The following is a 25,381-nucleotide window of genomic DNA, read 5'->3' as shown; positions in this document are numbered from 1 at the left end:
GCGTTTGGTACTTGGGAAGCTCAGAGAACATCAACTATATGCCAAGTTCAGCAAATGTGAGTTTTGGTTTAAGGAAGTCGGATTTCTTGGACAGGTTATATCCAGAGAAGGAATAGCAGTAGACCCCAACAAAGTCGTCACTGTGAAAAATTGGGAAGCACCCATGACAGTTGGAGAGATCCGGAGTTTTCTTGGACTCACAGGATACTACCGGAGGTTCATTGAGAATTTCTCGAAGATTGCAAAGCCAATGAAGGAGTTGTTAAAGAACGACACCAAATTCAATTGGACTGAGGAAGGTGAGGCCAGTTTTCAGGAGTTGAAGAGACGCTTGGTTACATCGCCAGTGTTGATCCTGCCAGATCAATGCAAGGATTATGAAGTGTATTGCGATGCTTCTCGTCGAGGACTTGGAGCAGTGCTTATGCAGGAAGGAAGAGTTGTTTCATATGCCTCACGACAGCTTAAACCCCATGAGCTAAATTATGCTACGCATGATTTGGAGTTAGCAGCCGTAGTGCATGCGTTGAAGACATGGAGACATTTTCTCATCAGAAACCATTGTGAAGTATACACGGATCACAAGAGTTTGAAGTATATCTTCACGCAGAAGGAATTGAATCTCAGGTAGAGAAGATGGTTAGAGCTAATAAAGGATTATGATATAAAATTGCATTATCATCCCGGAAAGGCTAACGTAGTAGCCGATGCGTTGAGCCGCAAAAGTCATATAAATACCCTCATGACCGGAGAGTTATTACCCAATGAGTTAGCAGAAGACCTTCGCGAGCTATGTTTGGAGATAGTTCGAGAGGTTATGTAGCAGCATTGGAGATTCAGTCTACCTTGATGGATAAGATCAGAGAAGCTCAGAAGAAGGACAAGGAGATTGCTGAGATAAAGGAAAGGATGAGTAAAGGAAAGGCTAAAGGATTTCGTGAGGATGAGCACGATACCTTATGGTTCGAGGACCGTGTATATGTGCCAAATGATCAGGAGATCAGGAAGTTGATTCTGCAAGAGGCCCATGATTCGCCATATTCGATTCACCCAGGCAATATCAAAATGTATCTGGATTTGAAGGACAGTTTCTGGTGGACCGGAATGAAGAAGGATATTGCGGAGTATGTAGCAGTTTGTGATGTATGTCAGAGAGTGAAGGCACAGCATCAGAAGCTAGCCGGATTGTTACAGCCATTGCCGATACCCGAATAGAAGTGGGATAAGCTAGGCATGGATTTTATCATGGGATTACCCAGGACTCGTTCTGGCTATGACTCGATGTGGGTTGTAGTCGATCGTTTGACGAAAGTAGCTCATTCCATCCCAGTGAAGACCACTTACACCAGTGCTAAGTTGGCAAAGATATACATGACCAGGATCGTATGTCCGCATGGAGTTCCGAGGACCATTGTATCAGATAGAGGAACCCACTTTACTTCAAAGTTTTGGAATCAGTTGCATGAAATTTTGGGAACCAGGCTAGAGTTCAGTACAGCTTTTCACCCGCAGACAGATGGACAGACTGAGAGGGTAAATCAGATTCTGGAGGACATGTTGAGAGCTTGTGCGCTAGATTATGGATCTAGTTGGGACGATAATTTGCCTTACGCAGAGTTCTCTTATAACAACAGCTATCAAGCCAGTTTGAAGATGGCCCCTTTCGAAGCCTTGTACGGAAGGAGGTGCAGAACACCGTTGTTGTGCGATGAAGTTGGAGCCGGCAGTTTTTTAGACCAGATTTGATTAAGGAATCGGAAGAAAAGGTTAAGCTGATTCACGATAGACTCAAAGTAGCCCAATCCAGGCAGAAGAGCTATGCGGATTCTAAACGCAAGGATATAGTTTACGAAGTTGGAGACAGAGTGTATCTTCGTGTATCCCCACTTCGAGGAGTTAAGCGCTTTGGAGTTAAGGGAAAGTTAGCGCCATGTTTTGTAGGACCATACAAAGTTTTGGAACGTATGGGAGAAGTTGCCTACAAGTTGGAGTTACCTGAAGGACTGTCAGGAGTTCATGATGTGTTTCATGTTTCACAGTTGAAGAAGTGTCATGCTGAGATGGCCGATATACCATTAAGAGATACAGTGCCCTTGGAGGCGATTCAGTTGGAGAGTGATTTGACGTATGAGGAGAAACCATTTAAGATACTCGAGTTTTCCAGCCGTGCTACACGCAACAAAGTAATCAAGTTCTGCAAAGTTCAGTGGAGCCACCATACCGAAGATGAATCCACCTGGGAACGGGAGGAAGACCTATAGAAGGATCACTCTCACCTATTTTCTAGCCAACCCGAATCTTGAGGACGAGATTCATCTTAAGGTGGGTAGGTTTGTAACATCCCAAATTTTCAATTTGGAATGTTATACATTAGATCATCATTGCATATCATATTTTATTGCATTTTGGTTGATCCTAGAAATTCTACGCAACTCAAGGACCCACGGAGAGAGTTGGGGATTTCGTTATTTTCATATTCGAGTTTTTCTCGAATTTTGAAAAGAGGATCATTTGATTTTAATTATTTACTCTTTGATTATTTCTTTTAGAAAAATAAAAGAGAGAGGATAAAATGACTTCCTCAAAATAGAGAAATATCGAAGATTTAATATTAAAATCAAATAAGATTTTATTCGGAGTTTTATTGCTATTTTATTTGGATTAGGAAAAAAGTACGTTTTTCAAAATTGCATTTTGGGCCCAAATAAATGTTCACCTTGTCCGGCTTATTTTTAGAGGACGGGGAAAATTTATTTCGGGATTTTTGGAGTCCGTTTAGTATTTCTTTTCTTTTATTTTCTAAGCGTCGGAATTTTTTTCTAAAAAAAAGAGGCAAACCGACTCCGGGCCGTAAGCGGCCAGGACTCCTCGGGCCGGCCCTTATAAGCAACGGCCCCGAGCCCCCGATCAGCCCAAGCCGCCACCGCGCCCAAACCCTAACCTAGCCCCGGTACGCCGCTGCCGCACCGCGCCGCCACCGCCCACACCGCGAGCCTGCCACCCGCCGTCGTGCCGTGCCCCACGCCGGACCCTCGCCGGACCTCGAGGTAGTTGCCTCGGTTTTCGTGAGAAAACTGTTTTGTTTTTTTTTGAAAACCCTAGTTCCGTTTTTTATTTAGATCTGGTTCGGTTTATTTTTTCGGTTTAGTTATTTAGCGAACGTCCATTTTTACGTTCGTTTTAGCGAATGGTTTTCACCGTTTAGCCGTAGACAGCGAATGTTCGTTCGTTAGCCTATTCGTCAATTTTTCTTTTTCTCAAATTTTCCGCGATTATTTTCGATCGCGATTTCTGATCCGATTTTCGTTTCAGTATAAGTTTTCGCTCGTTTATCGGAATCAGGCGATTCAAATGCCTAGAGTTTCGTCTCGAAACCCTCTTTCTGTTTAATCAACTTAAACAAGTTTTTGCTACTGTAAAATTTGACTTTAGTCCAGATTAGTAAACGAAGCCTGTTTCTTTCGCCGTTTGAGTTTTGTTGTTTCGTTTGATTTGATTCTTTTTTTGCAAACCGGAGTTCTTAAGTTGAACTTTCTGGTTAGATCTCTTATTCGAGTTTTACCTGTGCCCTTGCTTGATTGCTTATTGTATGCTTGTTTGTTTGCGATAGAACACCCGGAGTGCGAAGCGTGCTACTACGAGTCTCTAGGTTTCGCGGATCATCAGCAAGGCAAGTAACACTTTGATCATACCTCTTACTACCCAGTTTTATTGCATTAGATCAACCCTCAAACATTGCATGTTTAGGATCTGAGTTAAACTGTGGGTTGGGAAGTAGTTGATGAGGTAGGAACCTATTACCCTGTTTATTAACAAACCCTGGGAGTTACTTCTATGTTATGCTTATACTGCTATGCTATGCTCGTAGGTGTGGATTGGGTTTGAGAATTTTCGTGACAGATGTGAGTATTGTTAATTAATGGTTCAATTTAAGGTGGCAACTTTAATACACATCTGGGAGGATTGAGGCACCTAGGGAACCAAGTGATTGCCTGTATTTTTTTTTTGGAAATCCCGGGGTACCGTGCGATTCTCCTATGGACTGCCACCCAGGCTCAAAGGGATCATAAGATTATTCATACTGGAAACTTCCGTGTGCAGCCACATGCTATTATGGGCTCTAGCATAGTTGATTAAGTTGTGTGAACTCTTACAGTGGTAGACTAGCAGATGTAGGGGATGTAGGTGTACCGACCTACCCATTGTAAGGTGCTAACGCTTCTAAAAGACTGTGTCTCGGTCATCCGTTTCTCAAACATTATGTAGTGCGAGAAATCCAACGGAGGAGATCGAGTCTTGTGGGGAAAAGTGCATAAACCTCTACAGAGTGTACAAACTAATCATGATTTGTCGTGTCCCCGGTTATGGACATCTTGAGTATCTAGTTCTTGGATTATCATGTGGATCACATCACTCTTAATTATATAATTTTGTTTGGGTTAATGATTACTTTTAATTGGGATTGAGATGGGGTTTACCATTCTCAATGTTTTCAACAAATTTTGAAGTTAAATAAAATACATTCCTTTGAAGTAGGGAAAAATTGGCTTTACGCAAAACATATCAACCATACAGCCTCCACCAGCCATATTCTATGTGCTGACCCGTTTTCGGGCTGCAACGTATCATGTTGCAAACTTCTCAAATGACGAGTAAGGAGCCTTAGGTCGTGGTCTTTCACTCAGTGATGCCGTTGGAGTTGATGGACTCACTTTATCTTCCAAGCCTTCCGCTGTTATCGTATTAGATGGCCTTAAGCCATATTTATTGTAATAAGTTCTCTTTTGAGACATTCGATGTAATAAGTGTGTGATTGCCACTCTGTTATAAATCCTTCAAGTACTGTGTGTGTCAGCATTACCTATCCAGGGATGACACTTATACACAGAGATCAGACCGTTTGAGGTCTGGTCGCTACATGTGGCCTATGTTTGTAGGGAACACCTCCGAGTGGCCTATGTTTTGTCGGAGTGTTGATTAATTTCTGTTTCGGCAAATTTCAGGTGCTTGATATGTCCTTTTTAGCAAAGGTCATGCTGGATTTTTCCGTGAATTTTAGCATGGCTTGTAATAGAACGTAGGAAATATTGAGTGCCTTCAGTTTGCCGGAAAGAGCATTAAACGACATTTTGGGATGACTTCAAGTCTGTTGGGGCTCCATACATGACAGTCAAAAAATAGTGAGGGAGTGTCCACCATATATGAGAGAAGAAGAATGCCGACTGTTGTTGTGGGGGTCGTTCTTCATCTTCTTTCTCGTGATAGACCTTTTGGTAATGCACGGGAAGGAAGAGAAGAATGACCATCATCGACGGTCAAAAATGTCGGAGATGAAGGATCCCGACTGTTGTCATGGGGGTTGCTTCTTCTTCGTTCCCGTGTGCTAGACAATCTGGTGTAATGCACTCGGGAACGAAGGGAGGAGCTACCATCACCATGGTCGAATATATCAGAGAGGGAGTGCCCACCATATACACCACGTGAGATGAGAGTTTTCAAGGAACACTCCATAGACCGAAAGTCAGCCCGTGATGAATATTAATGAACAAATTTAGTTTTTGTAGTACATATATTGAAATTCACAAGTTTAATATTTGAATTATGAACATAGGAAATGTCTGACAACGAAAGGGTCCCTGAGTGCGACTACTGCGGCAACGACCGGGGTCTATGCGACAGGCTGCCTCACCTGGAAGATGGCCATCACTTCACTGTTAAGCTCGACGAGACCATCTGTGCTTCATCAACGTGTATTCCGCTTTTTTACAATTCGACTAGTACATCCCCTGCCATGCAAGAGGTTATGTCCTGGAGAAGCTGAATTTCAGAGATCACGAGAATATGGAGACAAAGAGAGTTAACCTCATGACCCATCATGGTTATGCTTTTCACGTAAAGCTATACAATGTGGTGACCTACTCCCATTTCGGTTGCTCGAATTTGGAAACACTATGCAAAGCGAATGGTTTTCATGAGGGTATGCATGCCACCTTTGATCTTGGTGATCCTAAAGATGACACTGAAGGCAATATGCCCTAGAGGCAATAATAAAGTTGTTATTTATATTTCCTTATATCATGATAAATGTTTAGTATTCATGCTAGAATTGTATTAACCGGAAACTTAGTACATGTGTGAATACATAGACAAACAGAGTGTCACTAGTATGCCTCTACTTGACTAGATCTTTAATCAAAGCTGGTTAAGTTTCCTAGCCATGGACAAAGAGTTGTCATTTGATAAGCGGGATCACATCATTAGAGAATGATGTGATTGACTTGACCTATCCGTTAGCTTAGCACGATGATCGTTACAGTTTCATTGCTACTGCTTTCTTCATGACTTATACATGTTCCTCAGACTATGAGATTATGCAACTCCTGAATACCGGAGGAACACCTTGTGTGCTATCAAATGTCACAACGTAACTGGGTGATTATAAAGATGCTCTACAAGTGTCTCCGATGGTGTTTGTTGAGTTGGCATAGATCAAGATTAGGATTTTTCACTCCGTGTATCGGAGAGGTATCTCTGGGCCCTCTGAGTAATGCACATCACTATAAGCCTTGCAAGCATTGTGACTAATGAGTTAGTTGTGGGATGATGCATTACGAAACGAGTAAAGAGACTTGCCGGTAACGAGATTGAACTAGGTATGAGGATACCGATGATCGAATCTCGGGCAAGTAACATACCGATGACAAAGGGAACAACGTATGTTGTTATGCAGTTTGACCGATAAAGATCTTCGTAGAATATGTAGGATCCAATATGAGCATCTCGGTTCTGCTATTGGTTATTGACCGGAGATGAGTCTCGGTCATGTCTACATAGTTCTCAAACCCGTAGGGTCCGCACACTTAACATTCTGTGACGATTTGTAATATGAGTTATGTGATTTGATGCCGAAGTTTGTTCGGAGTCCCGGATGAGAACGAGGACATGACGAGGAGTCTGGAAATGATCGAGACGTAGACATCGATATATTGGAAGGCTATATTCGGACATCGGAAAGGTTCCGAGTGATTCGCGTATTTTTTGGAGTATCGGAGAGTTAGGGGAATTCATATGGGGCCTTAATGGGCTATACGAGAAAGGAGAGAAAGGCCTCAAGGGCGACAACGCCCCTTCCCCATGGACTGGTCCGAATTGGACTAGGGAAAGGGGGCGCCCCTTCCTTCCTTCTCCTTCTCCCTTCCCTTTTTCCTATTCCATGAAGGAGGTGGAATCCTACTAGGACTAGGGAGTCCTAGTAGGACTCCACACTTTGGGTGTGCCCTATGAGGGCCGGCCTCCTCCTCCCTCCATCCTTTATATACGTGGCCAGGGGGCACACCATAGACACACAAGTTGATCATTGATCCCTTAGCCGTGTGCGGTGCCCCCTGCACCATAATCCAACTCGATCATATCATCGCAGTGCTTAGGCGAAGCCCTGCGACGGTAGCATCATCTTCACCGTCATCACGCCGTCGTGCTGACGAAGCTCTCCCTGGACACTCAGCTGGATTGAGAGTTCGAGGGACATCACCGAGCCGAATGTGTGCAGATCACGGAGGTGTCGTACTTTCGGTACTAGGATCGGTCGATCGTGAAGATGTACGACTACATCAACCGCGTTGTCATAACGCTTCTGCTTACGGTCTATGAGGGTACGTGGACAACACTCTTCCCCTCTCGTTGCTATACATCACCATGATCTTGCGTGTGCGTAGGAATTTTTTTTTGAAATTACTATGTTCCTCAACAGTGGTATCCGAGCCAGGTCTATGCGTAGATGTTATATGCACGTGTAGAATACAAAGGAGTTGTTGGTGTGGGTGTATACATATTGCTTGCCATCACTAGTTGATTCTTGATTCAGCGGTATTGTTGGATGAAGCGGCTCAGACCGACATTACGCGTACGCTTACGCGAGACTGGTTCTATCGACGTGCTTCGCACACAGGTGGCTAGTGGGTGTCTACTTCTCCAACTTTAGTTGAATCGGATTCAATGAACATGGTTCTTTCTGAAGATCAAAAAGCAATCACTATACCGCGTTGTGGTTTTTGATGTGTAGGTAAGAACGGCTTTTGCTCAGCCCATAGCAGCCACATAAAACTTGTAACAACAAAGTAGAGGACGTCGTCTAACTTGTTTTTGCAAGGCTTGTCCTGATGTGATATGGTCAAGACATGATGAGATATAATTTGTTTTATGAGATGATCATGTTTTGTGAAGTTATCGGCAACTGGCAGAAGCCTTATGGTTATCTCTTTATTGCATAAGATGCAAGCGCCAAATAATTGCTTTACTTTATCGCTAGGCGATAGCAATAGTTGCAAGAGCAATAGTTAGCGAGACGACCATGTGATGAGACGTTGATAGAGATCAAGATGATGGAGATCATGGTGTCATGCCGGTGACGATAGAGATCATGACGGTACTTTGGAGATGGAAATCAAAGGCGCAAGATGATCATGGCCATATCATGTCACATATTTTGATTGCATGTGATGTTTATCCTTTATGCATCTTATTTTGCTTAGTTCATCGGTAGCATTATAAGATGATCTCTCGCTAAATTTCAAGGTACAAGTGTTCTCCCTGAGTATGCACCATTGCAAAAGTTCGTCGTACCGAGACACCACGTGATGATCGGGTGTGATAAGCTCTATGTTCACATACAACGGGTGCAAGCCAGTTTTGCACACGCAGAATACTCGGGTTAAACTTGACGAGCCTAGCATATGCATATATGGCCTCGGAACAGTAGAGACCGAAAGGTCGAGCGTGAATCCTATAGTAGATATGATCAACATAGTGATGTTCACCATTGAAAACTACTCCATCTCACGTGATGATTGGACATGGTTTAGTTGATTTGGATCACGTGATCATTTAGATGACTAGAGGGATGTCTATCTAAGTGGGAGTTCTTAAGTAATATGATTAATTGAACTTTAATTTATCATGAACTTAGTCCTGATAGTATTTGCATAACTATGTTGTAGATCAATAGCTCGCGATGTAGCTCCCCGTTTATTTTTGATATGTTCCTAGAGAAAAACTATGTTAAAAGATGATGGTAGCAATGATGCGGACTAGATCCGTGATCTGAGGATTATCCTCATTGCTGCACAGAAGAGTTATGTCCATGATACACCGCTAGGTGACAGACCTATTGTGGGAGCAGATGCAGACGTTATGAACGTTTGACAAGCTCAGTATGATGACTACTTGATAGTTTAGTGCACCATGCTTTACGGCTTAGAACCGGGACTTCAAAAATGTTTTGAATGCCACGGAGCATATAAGATGTTCCAAGAGTTGAAATTGGTATCTCATACTCATGCCCGTGTCAACACGTATGAGACCTCTGACAGTACTTTGCCTACAAGATGGAGGAGAATAGCTCAATGAGTGAGCATGTGCTCAGAATGTATGAGTACTACAATCACTTGAATCAAGTGGGAGTTAATCTTCCCAATAAGATAGTGATTGACAGAGTTCTCTAGTCACCATCACCAAATTACTAGAACTTCGTGATGAACTATAATATGCAAGGGATAACAGAAATGATTCCCAAAGCTCATCACGATGCTGAAATCGGCGAAGGTAGAAATCAAGAAAAAGTACCAAGCGTTGATGGTTGACAAGACCACTAGTTTCAAGTAAAAGGTCAAGGGAAAGAAAGGGAACTTCAAGAAGAATGGCAAGAAAGTTGCCACTCCATGAAGAAGCCCAAAGCTATGTTGGGGAACGTAGTAATTTCAAAAAAATTCCTACGCACATGCAAGATCATCGTGATGCATAGCAACGAGAAGGGAAGAGTGTTGTCCACGTACCCTCGTAGACCGTAAGCAGAAGCGTTATGACAACGCGGTTGATGTAGTCGTACGTCTTCATGATCGACCGATCCTAGTATCGAAAGTACGGTACCTCCGCAATCTACACACGTTCGGCTCGGTGATGTCCCACGAACTCTCGATCCAGCTGAGTGTCAAGGGAGAGCTTCTTCAGCACGACGGCATGATGACAGTGATGATGATGATGATGATGCCGTCGCAGGGCTTCGCCTAAGCACTACGATGATATGACTGAGGTGGATTATGGTGGAGGGGGGCACCGCACACAGCTAAGGAATCAATGATCAACTTGTGTGTCTATGGGGTGCCCCCCTGGCCACGTATATAAAGGATGGAGGGAGGAGGAGGCCGGCCCTCATAGGGCGCGCCCAAAGTGTGGAGTCCTACTAGGACTCCCTAGTCCTAATAGGATTCCACCTCCCACATGAAATAGGAAAAAGGGAGAAGGAGAAGGAAGGAAGGTGGCGCCCCCTTTCCCTAGTCCAATTCGGACCAGTCCATGGGGAAGGAGAGCGGCCACCCGTGAGGCCTTTCTCTCCTTTCCCGTATGGCCCATTAAGGCCCAATACGAATTCCCGTAACTCTTCGGCACTCCGAAAAATACCCGAATCACTCGGAACCTTTCCGATGTCCGAATATAGCCTTCCAATATGTCGATCTTTACATCTCGACCATTTCGAGACTCCTCGTCATGTCGCCGATCTCATCTGGGACTCCGAACAAACTCCGGTCATCAAATCACATAACTCATAATACAAATCGTCACAGAATGTTAAGCATGCGGACCCTACGGTTTCGAGAACTATGTAGACATGATCGAGACTCATCTCCGGTCAATAACCAATAGCGGAACCTGGATACTCATATTGGTTCCTACATATTCTACGAAGATCTTTATCGGTCAAACCGCATAACAACATATGTTGTTCCCTTTGTCATCGGTATGTTACTTGCCCGAGATTCGATCGTCGGTATCATCATACCTAGTTCAATCTCGTCACTGGCAAGTCTCTTTACTCGTTCTGTAATGCAACATCCCGCAACTAAATCATTAGTCACATTGCTTGCAAGGCTTATAGTGATGTGCATTACCGAGAGAGCTGTAACACCCATGATGCGGCTATATCTCCCATGTGTCGGAGCACGACTTAGAGGCATAACCGCATTGTAGGCAATTGCAAGAGGGGTAATCTTTACACATCCCATGTACTGAAAAAGAAAAGAGGTACATAGTTGGCTTACAATCACCACTTCATACAATAGCATAAATATCATTACAAACATCTAGATACAATCAAGGTCCGACTATGGAACCAAAATAAAGACAACCTCAAATGCATAATGTCCCCGATCGCCCCAACTGGGCTCCACTACTGATCGTCTGGAAAGGAAACGTAGTATCGTCCTGAGTCCTCATCGAATTCCCACTTGAGCTCAGTCGTATCTCTTGGAACGGTATCATCGGCCCCTGCATCTGGTTTGGGAAGTAATCTGTGAGTCACGGGGACTCAGCAATCTCACACCCTCGCGATCAAGACTATTTAAGCTTATGGGTAGGGAAAAGGTATGAGGTGGAGCTGCAGCAAGCACTAGCATATATGGTGGCTAACATACGCAAATGAGAGCGAGAAGAGAAGGCAAGGCACGGTCGAGAAACTATGATCAAGAAGTGATCCTAGAACTACTTACGTTCAAGCATAACTCGAGACCGTGTTCTCTTCCCGGACTCCGCCAAAAAGAGACCATCACGGCTACACACGCTGTTGATTCATTTTAATTAAGTTTAAGTTTCGGGTTTTCTACAACCGGACATTAACAAATTCCCATCTGCCCATAACCGCGGGCACGGCTTTCAAAAGTTCAAATCCCTGCAGGGGTGTCCCAACTTAGCCCATCACAAGTTGGCACGGTCAACGAAGGATATTCCTTCTCCCAGGACGGCCCGATCAGACTCGGAATCCCAGTTACAAGATATCTCGACAATGGTAAAACTAAACCAGCAAAGCCACCTGATGTGCCGACAAATCCCGATAGAAGTCGCATGTATCACGTTCTCAGGGCAACACCGGATGAGACTAGCTACGAGTAAAACCAACCCTCAAGTTTCCCCGAGGTGGCCCCGCAGGCAGCTTAGTTCGGACCAACACTCAGAGGAGCACTGGCCCAGGGGGGTTTAAAATAAAGATGACCCTTGAGTCTGCGGAACCCAAGGGAAAAAGGCTAGGTGGAGAATGGTAAAACCAAGGTTGAGACTTGCTGGAGGAGTTTTATTCAAGGCGAACTGTCAAGGGGTTCCCATTATAACCCAACCGCGTAAGGAACGCAAAATCAAGGAACATAACACTGGTATGACAGAAACTAGGGCGGAAAGAGTGGAACAAAACACCAGGCATAAGGCCGAGCCTTCCACCCTTTACCAAGTGTATAGGTGCATTAAAGTAGACAAGATATAATAGTGATATCCCAACAATAAACATGTTCCAACAAGGAACAAACTCCAATCTTCACCTGCAACTAACAACGCTATAAGAGGGGCTGAGCAAAGCGGTAACATAGCCAAACAACGGTTTGCTAGGACAAGGTGGGTTAGAGGTTTGACATGGCAATATGGGAGGCATGACAAAGCATATGGTAGGTATCGTAGCATAGGCATAGCAATAGAGCGAGCATCTAGCGAGCAAAGATAGAAGTGATTTCGAGGCTATGGTCATCTTGCCTGCAAAATTCTCCGAGTTGACGTAAGCTTGATCCTCGTAGACGATCTCAACGGGTTCCTCGATCACGTACTCGTCTCCCGGCTCTACTCAAAGCAAGAACAACAAGCAAAGGGAACCACGATCAACCACGATGCAATGCGCAAGCAACATGATGCAAAACATGGCATGATATGCGGGATGTGATATGCGATGCATATGCATGCTCCGGAAGGAAAAGATTGAACCAGGCCTCAACTTGGCAAACCAAGAGTACCGCTGGAAAGATGAGTTGATTCCGGTCGAAATCGATATAAAGATCACCGGAATCGGATGCACGGTTTGCAAATGGCAAGCAAAACAATAATGGCACAAAGCTGCGATTAACAGCACGAGGCCATCTAAATGCATCAAGAACAACAAGCTACTGCACTCTAACATAACAACAAAGCACATGGCAGTGATCCTCTCAAGATTCTTGACAAAAATGAACACTGAGCTACGGCTAATTCACTCAATAGCAGGTTCAAACAAGCATGGCAAAAGTGCAAAAGATATCAGGTTCACATACTTAGTAAAAATAACATGTCAGGAATTAACATCAGGAAACAATGTTTAGAGCAAGATAACAACATGCTACAGGAACATATCATGGCAAAGCAAGGCATGGCATGGCATGAAACTACACAAGGCATATAACAAAAGTCCCTTACTGACCATAAGCCAAAAGGGATCAGAAAATACAATGGCAACCATGGGAACATAGCAAGTTTCGTTAACAGATTCAGACTTGGTAGAGAACTGGAACATGGCAAAACAGAATTACGTAGGCATGTTTGCGAGCTCGATGTACTCACCACAAGGCATTGCATGACAAGCTAAGCATACACCCAGCAAGTAGACATGATAAAGAAGCTAACCATGACAAGAACAACCTCATAGCATGCATGGATCAACTACAACAACCTCGGCAAAATTGAATAACATGCAAACAATCTGCCAGGAACATTTTATAGCAAAAGTAGAGCAAGATTGAGTTATGCTAGAGTGCTCCATAATTGCAAACAAAGACATGGATGGATAGAGCATAACAATAACTCAAAATCATCCTTACTGAACATGCTCAAAAGAGGCATGGATCACTCTATAGCAACAAGAATACATGGCATAAAAATATTAACAGGGTAAAGACTTAGAAGAATTCTAAGTCCCTGAAATCAGCAACATCACGAGAGCTACTTTGCATGCTTGTGCTAGTCACCACAATGATCACAAAAATACATGGCATACACCCCTGTAAAGATGGCATGGCATACAACAAAACACATGTAGGGCTCAAGTTCATAGGAGGCACACATTAAACATGGCAAAAATGACAAATGTCCATAATCTGATAAGAATCTGAAACTAACATTACATAGCACTCTTGCAACAGCATTTAGGGCATCAAGATGAACTCAAATAAACATGGTGCAATGGAATGAAATGAAGTGCACATCGAGACGAACAATTTGATATGCTACACGCCCAAAACGGAGCCACGGATGCAAAGATATGACATGATGAAATATGCTAAAAATACTGAAAACTCGGACAAAAGTCAACCCCTAGGGTTCGTCCCAGGTCTGGATCGGGGCGCGTGAACTGAGGACAAACGGAGCCTCGCCGGAGCTGATGCTGCGGTGACCGGAGATGGTGGGAGCTCGCCGGATCCGGCGGGGAGGAGGGAGATGGAGAGGCCGGCGAGGTCGCCGGAGAAGGCGGCAGCGGGCGGCGCGGCCGGGGTGCTCCGGGCGGCGTGGGCGCGGGGAAGACCGGCGGGTGGCGGCCGGTGATAGGCAGCGGGGCGGCGCGACGGTCGGCGGCGATAGGCGGCGGCGGGCGCTGGCGAAGGGCGGTGTGCGCTCGGGCGCGCGGTCGGGAGCCGGGCGGCGACGGGATGGGCCCCGCGGGCCTGGCGGGCCGGCGGTGATGTGGGGCGCGGGAGGCCACGTTGCGGCATGGGAGTGGCAGTGGCGATTTGTCCGGCGCGGACCGGATGCGTCCGGCGGCGGGAGGAGGAAGAGGCTAGGGTTAGGGGTGGAAATGATCCGGGATTTGGGGGGGGGGGAGATGTCTATTTATACATAGGAGGAGCTAGGAGACTCCAAATTGAGCACGGTTTTCGGCCACGCGATCGTGATCGAATGACCGAGATGATGGAGGCGGGTTTAGGTGGGTTTTGGGCCACTTTGGAGAGGTGTTGGGCTGCAACACACACAACGCCATTACGGCTCCTCGGTTAACCGTTGGAGTATCAAACGAAGTCCAAATGGCACGAAACTTGACAGGCGGTCTACCGGTAGTAAACCAAGGCCGCTTGGCAAGTCTCGGTCCAATCCGAGAACGTTTAACACCCGCACACGCTAAAGAGGCAAAAGGGGACACCGGAGGACATAGGAGCGCCGGAATGCAAAACGGACAACGGGAAAATGCTCAGATGCATGAGACGAGCACGTATGCAAATGCGATGCACATGATGACATGATATGAGATGCATGACAAAGACAAAATAAACACGAAGACAAAACCCAACAACGAGGAATCTCATAACTTAGTGCCGGAAATGGCAAGAGTTGGAATACAAATATGGCAGGTTACATATGGGGCGTTACAAGAGCCTAGAGATACCTCTCCGACAATCAGAGTGACAAATCCTAATCTCGGTCTATGCCAACTCAACAAACACCATCGGAGACACCTGTAGAGCATCTTTATAATCACCCAGTTACGTTGTGACGTTTGATAGCACACAAGGTGTTCCTCCGGTATTCGGGAGTTGCATAATCTCATAGTCAGAGGAACATGTATAAGTCATGATGAAAGCAATACCAATAAAACTTAATGATCATTTATGCTAAGCTAACGGATGGGTCTTGTCCATCACATCATTCTCTAATGATGTGATCCCGTTCATCAAATGACAACACATGTCTATGGTTAGGAAACTTAACCATCTTTGATTAGCGAGCTAGTCAAGTAGAGGCATACTAGGGACACTCTCTTTTGTCTATGTATTCACACATGTACTAAGTTTCGAGTTAATACAATCTAGCATGAATAATAAACATTTATCATGATATAAGGAAATATAAATAACAACTTTATTATTGCCTCTAGGGCATATTTCCTTCAGTCTCCCACTTGCACTAGAGTCAATAATCTAGTTCACATCGTCATGTGATTTAACACCAATAGTTCACATCTTTATGTGATTAGTTCACATCTCCGTGTGACTAATACCCAAAGGGTTTACTAGAGTCAATAATCTAGTTCACATCGCTATGTGATTAACGCCCAAAGAGTGATCATGTTTTGCTTGTGAGGGAAATTTAGTCAACGGGTCTGCCACATTCAGAGCCGTATGTATTTTGCAAATTTTCTATGTCTACAATGCTTTGCACGGAGCTACTCTAGCTAATTGCTCCCACTTTCAATATGTATCTAGATCGAGACTTAGAGTCATCCATATCGGTGTCAAAGCTTGCATCGACATAACTCTTTACGACGAACTCTTTGTCACCTCCATAAACGAGAAACATTTTCTTATTCCACTAAGGATATTTTTGACCGCTGTCCAGTGATCCACTCCTGGATCACTATTGTACCCTCTTGCCAAACTCATGGTGAGGTACACAATAGGTCTGGTATACAGCATAGCATACTTTATAGAACCTATGACTGAGGCATAAGGAATGACTTTTCATTCTCTTTCTATTTTCTGCCATGGTCGGGTTTTGAGTCTTTACTCAACTTCATACCTTGGAACACAGGCAAGAACTCCTTCTTTGACTGCTCCATTTTTGAACTACTTCAAAATCTTGTCAAGGTATGTACTCATTGAAAATATATCAAGCGTCTTGATCTATCTTTATAGATCTTGATGCTGAATATGTAAGTAGCTTCACCAAGGACTTTCTTTTAAAAACTTCTTTCAAACATTCCTTTATGCTTTCCAGAAAATTCTACATTATTTCCGATCAACAATATGCCATTCACATATAGTTATCAGAAATGTTGTAGTGCTCCCACTCACTTTCTTGTAAAGACAGGCTTCACCGCAAGTCTGTATAAAACCATATGCTTTGATCACTTTATCAAAGCATATATTCCAACTCCGAGATGCTTGGTGTGACGCCCCCGATTTGACCGTACACTAATCATACACGCAAACGTGTACGATCAAGATCAGGGAATCACGGGAAGATATCACAACACAACTCTACAAATAAAATAAGTCATACAAGCATCATATTACAAGCCAGGGGCCTCGAGGGCTCGAATACAAGAGCTCGATCATAGACGAGTCAGCGGAAGCAACAATATCTGAGTACAGACATAAGTAATAAGAATGCCTTAAGAAGGCTAGCACAAAAGTAGCAACGATCGAAAAGGCAAGGCCTCCTGCCTGGGACCTCCTAACTACTCCTCGAAGCCGAACTCCACATAGAATCAACCGCGGGATCCTCTGGCTCCTGGACTCCATCATCTGGTCACAGCAACCGGGTATAGAACGGGGGAAAAGGGGGAGCAAAGCAACCGTGAGTACTCATCCAAAGTACTCGCAAGCAAGGAACTACACTACATATGTATGCATTGGTATCAAATGGAAAAAGGGGGTATCATATGTGGACTGAACTGCAGAATGCCAGAATAAGGGGGGATAGCTAGTCCTGTCGAAGACTACGCTTCTGGCCATCTCCATCTTGCAGCATGTAGAAGAGAGTAGATGGTAAGTTCACCAAGTAGTATCAAGTAGCATCGTATAGCATAATCCTACCCGGCGATCCTTCCCTCGTCGCCCTGTTAGAGAGCAATCACCGGGTGGTATCTGGCACTTGGAAGGGTGTGTTTTATTAAGTAATCGGTTCTACTTGTCATAAGGTCAAGGTACAACTCCAAGTCATCCTGTTACCGAAGATCACGGCTATTCGAATAGATTAACTTCCCTGCAGGGGTGCACCACATTTCCCAACACGCTCGATCCCCTTTGTCCGGACACACTTTTCTGGGTCATGCCCGGCCTCGGAAGATCAACACGTCGCAGCCCTACCTAGGCACAACAGAGAGGTCAGCATGCCGGTCTAAATCCTATGCACGCAGGGGGGCTGGGCCCATCGCCCATTGCACACCTGCACATTGCGTACGCGGCCGAAAGCAGAACTAGCCCCCTTAATACAAGAACAGGCTTACGGTCCAATCCGGCGCGCGCCGCTTAGTCGCTGACGTCACGAAGGCTTCGGCTGATACCACGACATCGAGTGCCCATAACTGTCCCCGCGTAGATGGTTAGTGCGTATAGGCCAATAGCTAGACTCAGATCAAATACCAAGATCTCGTTAAGCGTGTTATTTTGAAATAACCGCGAACGCCAACCAGGGCTAGGCCCACCTCTCTCCTAGGTGGTCTCAACCTGCCCTGTCACTTCACCACAAAGATCCACACAGAGGGCCGTCGGGAAAGTATGTCCTTCCACCCCCCAATTCATGAATCAACCGCGGGTACTCCTCGAGCCAACCCGACTTTAGTCATCACATGTATCATGTATAAAGTATATAGTATATACCCGTGATCACCTCCCGAGTGATCACGGCCCGGTAGTATACCAGGGCAGATGGAAAAGAATGTAGGGTCACTGATGATAAACTAGCATCTTATACTAAGCATTAGGATTGCAGGTAAAGGTATCAACAGTTGTAGCAACAATGGCAGGCTATGCATCAGAATAGGATTAACGGAAAGCAGTAACATGCTACACTACTCTAATGCAAGCAGTATAGAGGAGAGTAGGCGATATCTGGTGATCAAGAGGGAGGGCTTGCCTGGTTGCTCTGCCAAGAGAGAGGGGTCGTCAACACCGTAGTCGTACTGGGTAGCAGCGGTGTCGGTCTCGGTGTCTAGCGAGAGAAGAGGGGGAAGAAACAATAAATATTAAGCAAACAGATGCATGACGATGCATGACATGACAAAGCGTGAAGCTAGGTGTGCCCTAACACGGTATGAGGTGGTACCGGTGAAGGGGGGAAATATCTCCGGTGTTTCGCATTTTCGGACAAATGAACCGGAGGGGGAAAGTTGTGTGTTCGCTATGCTAGGGATGCGTGACGGACGAACGGGCTGCGTATCCGGATTCGTCTCGTCGTTCTGAGCAACTTTCATGTACAAAGTATTTTCATCCGAGCTACGGTTTATTTTGTATTAATTTTCAAAATTTTAACTGATTTTTTTATTTCTATATTTAATTTAATTCGAAATTAAATTAATATCTAAATGCTATGGGTACACAGGAAGTGTACCCAGCCAATGCAACAAAGGCTGACAGGTGGGGGCAGTTGACTAAGTCAACTACCCAGTCAGCAGAGGCTGGTAGGTGGGCCAGGGGGATGCTGACTAAGCAGTCAACAGTCAAAGTATTGACTATTGACTAGTCAAAGCAGGGAAGTGGGGTCCAGGTGTCATAGGGACATAATTCTATCCGAGTTTTAATAGTTTAAACAATTAGAGGGAGGGGTCCACCAGTCATAGGGCCAACTAACTAACCGTTTTATTAAACTTAATTAGTTAATTAGTGGGTGGGGCTAACCTGTCAGTGGGTCATTAGTTAACATAGTTCATTTTGTTTGCACAGGTTATTTAGCGACGTGGCCCCCACGTGTTAGTGGCACAGAGGCCAATTAGCACTAGGCTAATGACGTCCACGCTGGCACTAAACGACGGCAATGGCAGAGCGCGCCGGCAACGACCGGTCGCCCGTCTCCGGCGACCAGTTGTTGTGCAGAGAGGTGCTATGGGCAGCAGAGAGAGCACTGCATCTAGAGGCGCGAGTCGCCAGTGCTGGGATGACCGGAAACACGACCGGCGACGAGGTTTGGCAGCGGCAGGTGAGTGTGTGAGCGTGTGCGCGGTCACGGGAGGTATGGCGCGCGGACAAGGCTTGTCGCGGCCATCGACAGCGACTGAGGCAAGGGGAAGGAGGGGGCCGGCGAGGGGCTCACAAGGGAGCTCGATGGCGTGCTCTAGAAGGCCGGGAGTGGCTCGATGCAGCGGATCCGACGATGATGACCGGCGGGGCAGAGGCGGAAGATGAGGCCGACCCGGCGAGGTAGTGGTCCCAGGTTGCTTCTATGGGCGAAGTCGACGAAGAGGCGGTCGGCGGAGGCGACGCGGCGACGGCGTCGGGCGGGGCAGGGCGACAGCGACAGGCGGCGGGCTCTGGGCGGGTCGGGCTGTGCCCGATCCAGGCGAGGGCACGCTTGAGGGAGAGAGAGGGCGAGGTGGATCGGTAGGGCTAGGGTTTCGTGAAGGATGACGGGGACGGGCAGCGAGGTCCGATGGGGGTGCTCCGGGCGGTGGCGAGCGCTAGGCGTCGAGGTCGTTGCCCCCGATCCAGATCGGGGGAAGACGCAAGGGGAGAGGCGGGTCGGGGCAGTGGGGAAGAGCGTGGGGTTACGGTTACTGGTGGGGGGGCTAGTAGGCCAGAGTGTGCGGGGTGGGCCGGCAGGCCACTCGGCCACACGGCCAACTAGGCCAAGGCCCAGTCGGGGGGGGGGGGGGGGGGGGGGGGGGGGGGGGGTGACGTTGTTTCCTTTTTTCCTTTTTTTTGTAATTTTGCTTTATTGTTTTATCTTTATGCTCATTTAATTTTGTTCTACAAAATATATACAAAAGCACCTAAATTAGTGTGACTAGTTTTACCACAGCCACAAAAAGTTCACACCTAATTAAAATAGTTTAATATTTTATAGATTATAAAAGGCATTTATTTAATTGTTTAAGCTACTGTTTCATTTATTTTAGAGCCTTTAAACACTTTATCAAAGTTTGGTTTCTCCACCACAATTAATAATGATTTACCTGACACCTTTAGAACATTTTAGTTTTAAAGTTTTGAAAATTTTGATGTTTGCCTTTTATCCAATTTTGAATTTGAATTGGTTTTTGAACTAATGCGGGATTATCAACAGTATCTGCGGCGACGTGGCATCATTAATGAGGGATTACTGTAGCCTAATTATCTCGGCGTCACAATTCTCCTCCACTACAAGAAATCTCGTCCCAAGATTTAAGAGGTAGTGAAAGGGGGAAAGGTTTTGGTTACGAATCTAGCGGGTCTTCTCATCCTGGCTTGCTCTTCGCGAAGAAGTTGATCCCTGTCGTTGATGCCTTCATTTCTCTACTTCAGGTCATCTTGACGAAGTCGCATCCTTTCTTCGGGGTCTGTCTCGTACTTACGAATATGTAAGGGGCAGCTCGACAATGATAGAATGCTATAAGGGTTAACCATTGGGGGTTACCCATGAATGAACATAGGGGTATCTCTTGAGTTGGTCAAATGAAACACATCGAGAGCTAATCAAGAGGGTATAGTAAAAAGTATCAAGCGGATAGGCAATCGTTCGATGCCCAAATTAGAAGGTGAAAGGGTTTCAGGGTACGAGAATAAGTATTGTGTCTGATACCAGAATAGATCACAAGGAAGGTGACCCGTCAATTACATACATGGCCAGGCTCAAGGAATAACTTTGGCAACAGGGTGTACAGGAGAGTTAGGTTTCGATCCTGTGGAGCTGTGGGTTATGGGCCCACCATGTGGGTTAAAAGTAGGAAGGGCGCTTTCATCATGCACGATCATGATAGCAAGGCATGTCAGAGAATAACCTATTAGTTATGTCGGTAACAACATGGGTACCAAGGGCGAGGGACGAAGAGAACCATCTTCCTGCTCGTTAAACGAGGCGGGCCAATAGGCAAAGTTCCTGTCCATCGGTGGTTACCGAAATGTCATCAACAATAATAACAAGTTCTTACTAACAGATTGGTACACCAAGGTGCTTACAAAAGCAGTGACTTATTACTCCTTAGATCATATAAATCCTAGAAGGGGTTTAAACAAACCAATGGAAAGGGAAAAGTGTATCAGATTAAACAGAATAATGGAAAGGTAAATGTGTTTAAACACATGTTTCAGGGGTATATCCTTCCCAAGGGCAAGCAAAGCATGATATCCATGACAGGATATAACGTAGAAAACTCTTTAGGTAAGGGAAGAGAAATTTCATGACATTACCTGTCGTGGATTTGTCACGGCAGATGTCCTTAGTGTCAGGACTTAGTCGCGAGACCACTGCATCCATGTGGTAGCTTGAGAGGGGTTGAGCGGGATGAGAGACGCGATGCTTTACCCAGGTTCGGCCCCTCACGGTGGAGGTAAAAGCCTACATCCTACTTCATTGATATTGATGATGCTGATCATGGTTACAAGAGTGCTCTATCTCGAGAGCTATTGTCTAAACCTAACTTGTCCAACTTGTGGAACTTGTGAATCTTGTCCCTCTTGGGGTGCCCTGCCCCTCCTTATATATGTTGAAGGGGCGGTTTACATGACTAGTCCTATTAGGACTAGGATTACTCTATTACAAGTGGAGTCCTAGTCTTGCCTCCTTTGTAAGGGAATATTCCTTGTGCTTTTCTCATAAACCGGCCCACCATTAAACGTGAACCGGCCTTCTGGGCCATGGGCCTCGTCATCCATCTGACCCACCCACCGGGTTACTAATGAACCGCCAAGACCGGGCGGGTAGCCTGTGAACCGCCAAGCTCCGGGCGGGTTACCAGTGAGTCATAATGACCAGGTGGGTTGCTTGTAAACCGCCAGGTCAGGGCGGGTCGCCAGTAACTCGCCAAGTGTCAGCGGGGTCTTCAGATAAACCGCCAAGTCCTGGCCGAGTTAACTTCCGGCCGGTTTACGCCGCGGGGTATATCCCCGACATTAGCCCCCAAGTTTAGCTTGGATTTATTCATGGTAAACTTATGCTGCAAAATAAACACAAGAACAAATTTGACAGGTTATGCTCCGGGTTAAGAATTTTTGTAAACCGGTACCAGATCATCCTTAAGTCCTTGTTATTTCCTCCTTCTGAGAAATCCGGGTCAACAGACCAGCTTCATAATCAATTTGCCGACCTTGGTTTGTCACCGAGAAATATCATGAAGAATAGCTCCTTTGACTCAGCTCCCAAAGCGCCGGTTTAAGAAACATGGGTCTGAAAATACTTATCTGATATTCAACCGGTTTGAAGATGTAAAACTTGCTGGTTTAATATTACCAAAATAGCCGGCTTATAAATATTGATGGCGCCGGGTCATAATTGTTGTCGACACCGGGTCATGTAATTGATCTTCCTGATTTGCTCAAAACTGATAAAATGAAGATGTTCCTCCTTTATATGCATAATACCTGTAGACCCCAAGTCTTAAGAGGAGAACATAGTGACAACTTAAGACTTGCTCCAATAAGTGTTTCAACCTTGAAGAAATCCGATTAGTTCATCTCAATCATATAAACTGAATACTCCATATATGTAGCCCCCAAGTGCCGGGTTGTCATGCTTGCAGCAACCTGGGACTTGTAATTGCTTATAAAAACTTCAATCAGTGTGGCCCCCAAGGGGCGGGTCATTATGCAATAATGAGCAGGGAGTTTGTAAATATAATCATGTAGACTTGAGCAGTGATGTGTAGCCCCCAAGGGCCGGTTTAGTAAGATAATACTGAACCGGGACTTGATATATACTTGAATGAAAATAACATCTTATAATGTAGCTTCCATCATAGGGCTTGAACCCACGCCCACAAGGTTAAGAGCTTTGTTCTTTACCAACTGAGCAATGGATCCTTCAATATTATGGACAAAAACTTGTGTACCTTGAATTGTTGACATGAGCAATTGGTAGCCCCCAAGGGCCGGCTCATTATAATATGACGAGTCGGGTCTTTAATAAGACTAGTAAAAATGACTTTGCATTAGCCCCCAAGTGTCATGATGCATGCTTGCAGCGACATGAGACTTACATGTAATCTCAATTTGAATAATGTAGCCCCCAAGTGCCGGGTTGTAAGCCTGCAGCGACTCGGGACTATTCCTTCCATTGTAGAATAAATCATATCCTTTGATAAAATAATAGCCATTGCGCTAAAGCGACTTTGAAAACTCAATAATACCGGTTATTAATAACCATAAAAATCCAGCCATGTTGGCTATTCAAGATAATATAATCCGGTATGAAAACCTTATTCATTAAATATCATAATGAAAATTCAGCCAAGTTTGGCTATTTGAATAATATAACCCAATGATTTATAAGCGCATGATTCCAATGGCGCAATCCAAATATATATATACCGGCGACTTATAGCCCAAAGCCAGGCCGGTTTAACAAACCTGTTCCTGCATACAACAAGTTTAAAGTGTCCTGGCGGTTTACCGCCGGACGGGTCATTCTGCCCAACATATAACCCGGGTTTATAACCAAGGCCGCACTTAAGAATAATCAAATATGAAATAGATCATACCTGTGACATTGAATCACATTGTTGGTTTTACCAACTTTTTGTAGTAAAGGTGATAACCCCGATCTTGAGTACTGATAACTCCTTCCATATTGTGCCGGTTTATGATAAAACCGTGCCGGGTTATGATAAACACCGGTTTACTCCATAATAGGATGGTAACAGAAAATCAAACCGGGCAGATAGTCTCCGAATTAAGATTTGACCGTGTTCCGTTAATTTGTAATTGACAGTTTGAACCGGTTTAAAACTTTGTCGGTTTAAAAATGCAACAAAAATAAAAGAAACAGTTATCAAGGAAAATATTGAAGCAAAGGCAATGATAAAACCATTTGCAAAAAGAGGCTTATTGAGCCGATCAAATGGTGTTACCATGGTCGGACACGACCAAGCTCCCCAATGGTGTATCTATGGCTCAAGTCAGCCAGGTCCCCAAATGAAACCGTGGCATTATACCGATCAAGAGGCGTGGCAATGGTTCGAGTTCGACCAAGCCCCCAAGTGATTCTATGGCCTTAGGCCGATCAAGAGGCGTGACTGGTTCAGACTTGACCATGTCCCCAAGTGATCTGGTGGCTTTCGCCTATCAAAAGGTGTTGCATTGGTCCGGACATGACCAAGCCCCCATGTGATGTTTATAAAATTTTCAAGGGGTAAACCGGAGGCCGCTTTAAGACAGAACAACTCCGTGTAACCACGCATGATGTAAAAGAACAGAGACCCCGCTTTATGAAGCAGAAGACCCCATGTGATCAATAATATGTCAGGCCAGTAAGGCGGGATACCCATGTTTGAACCGCGCATCATGGCAGCAGGTCCTCTTTGGCAATTTTTAACTTTTCGCAAGAGATAAATTCTTCTTGAACCGGGATCTTGAACCGGATATTGAGAGCTTGAAAGATTTGTGGGAGATATGTTTCCCTTGAACCGGATTTTAAACCGGAATCTTCATTTTCAGCCAGAAATTTTCTGACGGCCTTTAAACTCGAACTTGCGAGAAGTTAATTCCTTTTTGAACCGGACATTGTTAAACCGAATTTGAGCGCTTCAGAGCTTTGTGGGAGAAAGATGTCTCTTGAGCCGGATTCTAAACCGGAGTCATTTCTGATGACCTGGAACTTCTTCATCGAGTCGGGATTTTATAACTGTCATATACTTTCTAAGCCGGAAATTTTCTAACGGCCTTTAAACTTTCATCAATATAACAGTAGCCTCCGGGACCGGGTTATCCTTCCCTCCATCATCCTGGATTTGCTAAAACTGGCAAGTTTCGCTGAGTCATGTCATCGTAGCCCCCGAGTTTCAAAGGTGACTCGAGGAGTTGGCTTGAGACTCTCCATATTTGACCGTTATATAAACCGGCATAACTTGTATATAATTGGCGTTGATAGCACGATGTGAATCCATAGAAGGTTGAGGTGACTGCGGCGGGTTGTAAATGATCCCATA

This window comes from Triticum urartu, chromosome 6 (genome assembly GCF_003073215.2).
Source record: "Triticum urartu cultivar G1812 chromosome 6, Tu2.1, whole genome shotgun sequence".
NCBI classification, from domain to species: Eukaryota; Viridiplantae; Streptophyta; class Magnoliopsida; order Poales; family Poaceae; genus Triticum; species Triticum urartu.
This window is presented reverse-complemented; position numbering follows the sequence as displayed.